The 7040-nt window shown below is 46.7% G+C and overlaps 1 pseudogene; it reads right to left on the bottom strand.

The window, feature by feature from the left end:
- Positions 1-2191: 2191 nt before the first annotated feature.
- On the bottom strand, positions 2192-6995 carry LOC104522780 (protocadherin Fat 4 pseudogene; annotated as a pseudogene).
- Positions 6996-7040: the final 45 nt, after the last annotated feature.

Raw genomic sequence — 7040 nt, 5'->3', positions numbered from 1 at the left:
AAAGCAACATGGAAAAAAGCTGCATTGCTTATTCAGCACCCACTGACAGTCAGCTTGCACAAAGAATTTTACTGTGGTAGTTCTTGTTCAAGTGTAGGGCAGCAAAAGCCATTCCAGAGAAATTAAATCAGTCAAGAGAGAGACTGCATATGGTTACTTTTTTTTAAGTTGCTAGTTGATTATAATTTAGAATATATTTCTAAGGAAGCACAGGAAGCTAATTATGTTTGGAAGAAGCAGCATTTTAGAAGCTACTAAGATGCAAGCAGTAATATGAAATCCTAGCTCCCAACCATTGCTTCCAGTGTTCTTTACAGAATAAAACATTTGCTTTTGATTTCAGGAGTGGTTTGTATGCAACAATGTAAAAATTATTTAAAGTTTCAATGGCTGTTCTCTTCCCTCCTCACCAAATACTCATATTAAAGACTTTTACAATGTGCAAGCCTATTGCAAACATAGGGTCTCCTACGAGTCCTTCTACATTCAAGAAACTCTTTAGTCATGCAGGCAGACTCAAAGGTGCAGGATTGTGATCCAAATACCCGCTGACAAAGGCTTAACCCTCAGAACAACTGTCCATCAAAACAAAATATGATGTAATAATAATAAAAAGAAAAAAAATATAAAGGTTTAATCTTTTACAAATTACTAGCAGGGGTACAAAGACCTTTATAACAGGAATCTTCTCATAAATATAGCATGATTTAAACCAGCAGCATTACTAGAACAGGTCATTTTCCAATACACTACTGCCCTTCATGATAATCAACAGCACATAGCACACACACTGACGTGAGCTCTCTCATACACGCTGAGAAATCTTTGAGTTTGAACAGTGCTCAAACTCCTTGTCTAACCATTGCTTTGTAGAGCATCAGTCACTGCCAGTACAGGAGAGCGAGGTTACATACTACACAGGTCACAGTTAAACTATGGTAAAACAACAAAGAAGCGGCCACAAAGAGAAAAAGCTCCAGCCGCCAAGTAAGAACTAGAAATATCACATCTGCTAAAATCAAAAAGAAAAAACCCAAACCAGCACAGAATCCTTGGTAGCCCAAAACTAAGATGTAATTCCCAAGAGGAAGGATAGCTGGGGACAATGCCTGGGATGCACAGGGCTATGCAATAGTGAGGTGAGATGTTCAGCCGGGGAGGAAAATGGTTGAACTACTCCACGTTACCAGCATCCTCTGCTGGTTGACCCACTCAGCGGTGCCGGACACAAACTTCCAGGAATTGCAAGTTAAATGGCTCACAGTGAAGTGCAGAAGGCAGCTCCAGAAGATGATGTATGTAACTTAAGACAAACACACCCTTTCACACCAGGTTTCTCAGTCTTCCCACAGAAGGCGGCAAGAATGATGTAAACAATCAGCTCTGTGGTTCAATTACCAGACAGAGCAAATTAAACATTTGCACTTCGCAGATGACGTTTCAAACCTGTTTTTTCCACCCTTTGCTCCTCAAGCAAGTCATGCAGAGGACGTTTAAAGACCCTCCAGTCAAAACAGAGGCAAATGGCTTTGTGATAAGGAAAGTTGTCACATAAAATGTTACACTTTTTTTTTTTTACTGTCTGTCACATCCAAGAACAGAAAAAAGACCATTTTCATACTCATCAGTGAGGGTAAAGAAGTAACCTAAATTGGAGATGCATGAGGAGACCTATCTGAGGGACTTAGCCAGGCAGGGACACCAAGCACATCCAAGACTTGAGACACTAGATGAGCTGTTCAGAGAACAATCCTGTAGTGGCCAGTTCTCAAATACTGACATGATGACTGTAGTGAAAGAAGTTCAGTTATAATTCACACAGGAATAGAAAGACTTAAAATAATTAACAATTGCTAAAATGAGAAAGAATGCAAAACTCCAAAATGCCCGTGATTAAAGCTTTTAACACCTAAATTATTTAGTACCTAAAATTTATTTGACCAACATTGTGCCTACAGTAGCCAAGTTCAAGCACTATGTCTAAGCCCCTCTCAAATTTCTAGGGAGGTGGCTTTGAGGAAAACAGTTTGAGCTATACTAATTGAAAGGTTATCTTTAACTAATGAATCAGCAGACTTAGCTTTCAGGTCTTCTGCTGTGCACCATCATCTGTGAAACAGCTAAAAACAAATACACAACTTGGCTCATGTAGAAAATAAACAGGTAAATAATTACTGAATAACAGCTTTACCTCTGCTCGTTGCGTGCGGGGCAAAACAGATGATTTTTCAATGGCGTAAACATCCACCAAGTAGAGACGTGCTCCTTGCTCCCTGTCCAAAATAGCAGCAGTCTGGATGACACCAGTATGGCGCCCGATGGTGAAGAGGCGCCCAAGACTCTTATCTTCACATCGGACGGACACGATGTAATATTCCACCTGAGCTTCGGAGCCTCGCGGACTCGCCGCTTCAATAGATATCACATTTGTCCCAATAGGCTCACCTTCTTTTAAGACAGTTATGTATTTTGGCTGAGTGAAGACAGGCCCGTCAACCCCTTGCAGAATTATAGTCATCTCGGTGGTGGATTTTCTCCTTTCAGGGCCAAGATCCGTGGCAGAAATGATGAGGTTGTATATGAGCTGAGAAGGCACCAAAGCTGATGCTACTCTCAAATCTCCGCTATAGCGATCCACAATGAAGGTTTCGGTATCTCCATTGATTATTTCATATTCCACTTCTCCGTTGGCACCCTCGTCAGGATCCGCAGCTATAATTGTCATTAGGATCGATCCGATCACAACTGAAGGGTCAGCTGCCAGAGCATTTTGCGATACAAACACGGGAATATTGTCATTTTGATCCGTCACCAAAACGGTCACATTCTTCAAAGCAAACCGTCTGGACTCCACAGGAACAGCCTGATCAGTGGCTTTGACTGTTAACTCAAAGAGATTAGCAAACTCACGATCTATTTCAGCATTGGTAAATATTGTCCCTCTCACTTCATCTATACGGAAATGATTACCCCTTGGCATCTGCTGAATGATTGCATACGTTAGCTGCCCATTAATATCCGCATCTGGATCATGAGCAGTCACGGAAACAACAGAGCTACCAACAGGAACGTTCTCAACAATAGACTTAAAGATGTCCCCTGGAGGAAAATTGGGAGGGTTGTCATTAAAATCCCTAACATGTATTACCACTGACATTGTAGATGACCTTGGTGGCCTCCCTTTGTCTTTTGCTGTTATATTTAGCTTATATAGAGACTGTGTCTCAAAGTCCAGTTTCTTTGCAAGAAAAATACTACCAGTATTGGGACTGATGCTAAAAGTCCCGTGATTGTTTGTCCCCGTAATGCTATAGTGGAGGTCAGCATTGTCACCCGAATCAGAATCAGTAGCAGTGACAGATGACACAAGTTCACCGACCCTCATATTTTCCAAGACATCTACTAGCAAGGTTGATTTAGGGAAGGAAGGGCTGTTGTCATTTTCATCCAATACGTCAATGCTCAACATGCAAGTTGAACTTAGGGAAACTGCTCCAGCATCTACCGCTTGGATGACAAGCGAATATGATGCAGTAGCTTCGTGATCTAGTTTTCCTACTAAGGTCACTTGGCCTGTGCTACTGTCTATTGCAAACTGTTTTTCTTCATTTCCCTTGATGACAGAGTAGTGGATCAATCCATTAACCCCTTCATCAACATCTGAGGCAGAAACTCTCAGAACTTGTGTCAGATTTGCTGCCAATTCTGATATAGTAGCTTGGTAGAGATCTTTCAAAAATTTGGGGGCGTTATCATTGATGTCTTTCATGTAGATTTGTACAGTTGCCTGATCCTTTAGAGGCTTTGGCAACCCCTGATCTGTTGCTATTACCGTGAGACTAAATACTGCAGCTCCCCTTTGTCTCATAAGAGCTTCTCTGTCAAACTGATGAGTGCTTCTTATTTCCCCAGTTACCGTGTTCAGCTCAAAATCTGGCTGCATATGCTCAAATGAGTACCTGACTTCACCATTTGGCCCAAAGTCTTTATCTACAGCATTTATTTTACCCACATACGATCCACCTCTCTGTTCCTCTTCGAAATAAAAAACATAGTTGGTACTGTTGAACAGGGGCCTATTGTCATTTACATCCTCCAGAATTACAGTAACATTCACAGTAGCATTGAGTGGTTCTACTGCTCTGTCAGAGGCAACAACCAGTAAAATATATCTCTCTTGAAGCTCACGGTCAAGTTCACTCTTTATATACAGCTGACCATCTGGGAATATGCCAAAGGCATCCCCAGTATTTCCTTCAATTATACTATAAGCTATTTCACCATTCACTCCTGAGTCTTTGTCAGAAGCCTGCACCTTAAAGAACCTTGAATTCACAGGCTCTGACTCCAAAATAGTAATTTCATAGGAAAGCTGGTCAAACACAGGCGGGTTATCATTTACATCGTGGACAGAGACAGTCAGGATAAAATTAGAGGACAGCTGTGGCACCCCCATATCCGAGGCCAGGATTTCAACCTGGTAAGACCCAGCATTTATGTCAAGTGGCCCTATTAAGCTTACAGCACCTGTTTGTTCATTGATTGAAAACAAGCCCCTGGGGTTTTGCTTAAGGCTGTAAAGGACCACACCATTAACACCTTCATCAGGATCAAGGGCTTTAGCCTGGAATATGGTATGCCCAGCTTTCCAGTTTTCAACCACATTTACACTTTCCACTGCATGAATAAAGTGTGGGGAATTGTCATTTAAATCTTTAACCGTTATATTGACCATAGCATCTCCAGTTATCGCCCCCCCACTAGCAACCACCTTCAGCTGGTAAAATGCTTGCTCCTCCCTGTCAATGATACTGGCTGTGGTGATCTGCCCCGTCACTCTGTTGATGGCAAACATGCCCCTTTGGTCACCTGTTGTAATAAGGTAACTTATGTTGGTGTTGAGGTCCATGGTGGAAGCAAAAACAGTACCCACGTGGTAACCTAGGGCAACATTTTCAAAGACAACAAAACTGTACATGCCCTGGCTGAAAATGGGTGGATTGTCCTGGGTGTCCAAGACAGTGATGGTGACAATGGCTTGGTTCTGTGACTGAAGATGGCCACCATCAGTGGCCACGACCTGCAACTGGTAAGCAGTTTTCTCCTCTCTGTCAAGGGCTATTTTGGTTGTGATAACCCCTGTCTGGCCATGGACCTGAAACCGGGAGGTATCTCCAGCTGAGATGCTGTACTTGACCGTCCCATTGGGTCCCAGATCAGGGTCCGTGGCAGACACTGTGGTCACATAGGTTCCAGCTGGCTCATTCTCTTGAATATGGGCAAAATACTGAACGGGGTAAAACACGGGGCTATTGTCATTTACATCCAGGACACTCACATTAACTCGGGCTACTGAAGAAAGGGGAGGAGTGCCTAAATCAGTGGCCACGACCTGCAGGGAGAAGTGAGCCTGCTCCTCCCGGTCCAGTTGTGAGATGGTGCTGAGCTTGCCCGACACAGGATCCAAGCGAAAGATGTGGCGAGGGATCACTGAGGAGGGCCCAACTGCTGCCAGTGCTGGCTCAGCTTCCTGCAAAGAGAAGCGGACAGTCCCATTGTCCCCCAGGTCCCCATCTGTGGCACTCAGGACCAGCAGCTCAGTTCCTGATGGGGAGTTTTCAGCCAGAGACACCTGGTAGCCCTCAGGTTGACTGAAGCGAGGTTTGTTGTCATTGACATCCAGGATGGTCACCACAAGTTGCGCGTAGGAGAACTTGGGCTGCACCCCCTGGTCACGAGCACTGATGTTGAGCACCACCTGAGAAGCAGTCTCCCGGTCCAGCCCGCTGGAGATGGATGTGCCTGCAGCCTGCCTGGCAGTGTCACCCTCGGGGCCGGCTGTGGTGACCAGCCCGCTGTGCTCGCTGATGCGAAACCAGCCAAGCTCATTGCCCGAGACGATGCTGTATTTGAGGTTGGCATTGAGGCCTGAGTCACGGTCAGTGGCACTCAGACCCCGTACGTAGCTGCCCAGGGGCACCTCCTCACTGATGTTTACCCTGTAGACCGACTGTCCAAAGACAGGGGGGTGGTCATTAATGTCATTCACAAAGATCACCAGGCTAGCTACTGATGAGCGGCTCACAGGAGCTGCCACCACCCCATCAGGAGAAGGGGAAAAAGTGGGGGAGCCCGGAGATGGTGGAAGGGCCCCGTAGTTATCGGCCACCGCCACCGTAAGGTTATAGGCCGGGATGCGCTCCCGGTCCAACGCAGCTGCTACCTTTATAAGGCTGAGGTTGGGTACCTTACTGCTGTGCACCTCAAAGTGTCGCTGCTCGTTCCCCGCCAGGATCGACACTGAGATGTTCCCGTTGGCCGCAGGGGAGTCAGCATCGCTCACCGTCAGCAGGGCCACCACTGTCCCAGGGGCTGCATTCTCATCCACAGAAGCAAAGCGGGAGGTGGCCGGGAAATAGCGAAACTTCACCCGGGGCTCGTTGTCGTTGACGTCGAGCAGGCGGATGAGGGCCTCAGCCCGGCCGCTCAGTGCTGGTACCCCTCGGTCCATGGCTTGCACTGTCAGCGAGTACTGCTGTCGCGTCTCGTAGTCCAAGCGCTCCCGGATGCGGATCACCCCGCTCTCGGGATCCACCTCGAACGGGAGGCTATCAGCTCCCTCCCCACCACCACCACCTCCTTCCAGGCGGTAGCGGATGTCAGCATTGGTTCCTTCATCAGCATCAGCTGCAGCCACCTGGAGAACACTGGCCCCAACAGGCGCATCCTCAGGCACTCGTGCTTGGTAAAGAGTCTGGCTGAAGATGGGTGGATTGTCATTGATGTCCTGGACAGTGACATTGACCTGAAGGTACCCTCGCCGACGGGGCTCGCCCTTGTCCTCCACTTGCACCAACAGCTGGTAGGTGGGGGTGGCCTCCCGGTCCAGTCCACCCCGGGAAACCAGGTGCAAGAAAGCTCCTTCACCACTGGGGTTGAGGGTGATGTTGAGCCGAAAACGTCCCTCCTCGTTGCCAGCCACGATGCGATAGGAGCTGTGATCTACACCATTAGTGCCGCTGTCGGCATCGGTGGCCGTG

Source organism: Antrostomus carolinensis, unplaced genomic scaffold, assembly GCF_000700745.2.
Source record: "Antrostomus carolinensis isolate BGI_N321 unplaced genomic scaffold, ASM70074v2 scaffold36193, whole genome shotgun sequence".
Classification (NCBI taxonomy): Eukaryota; Metazoa; Chordata; class Aves; order Caprimulgiformes; family Caprimulgidae; genus Antrostomus; species Antrostomus carolinensis.
This window is presented reverse-complemented; position numbering and strand designations above follow the sequence as displayed.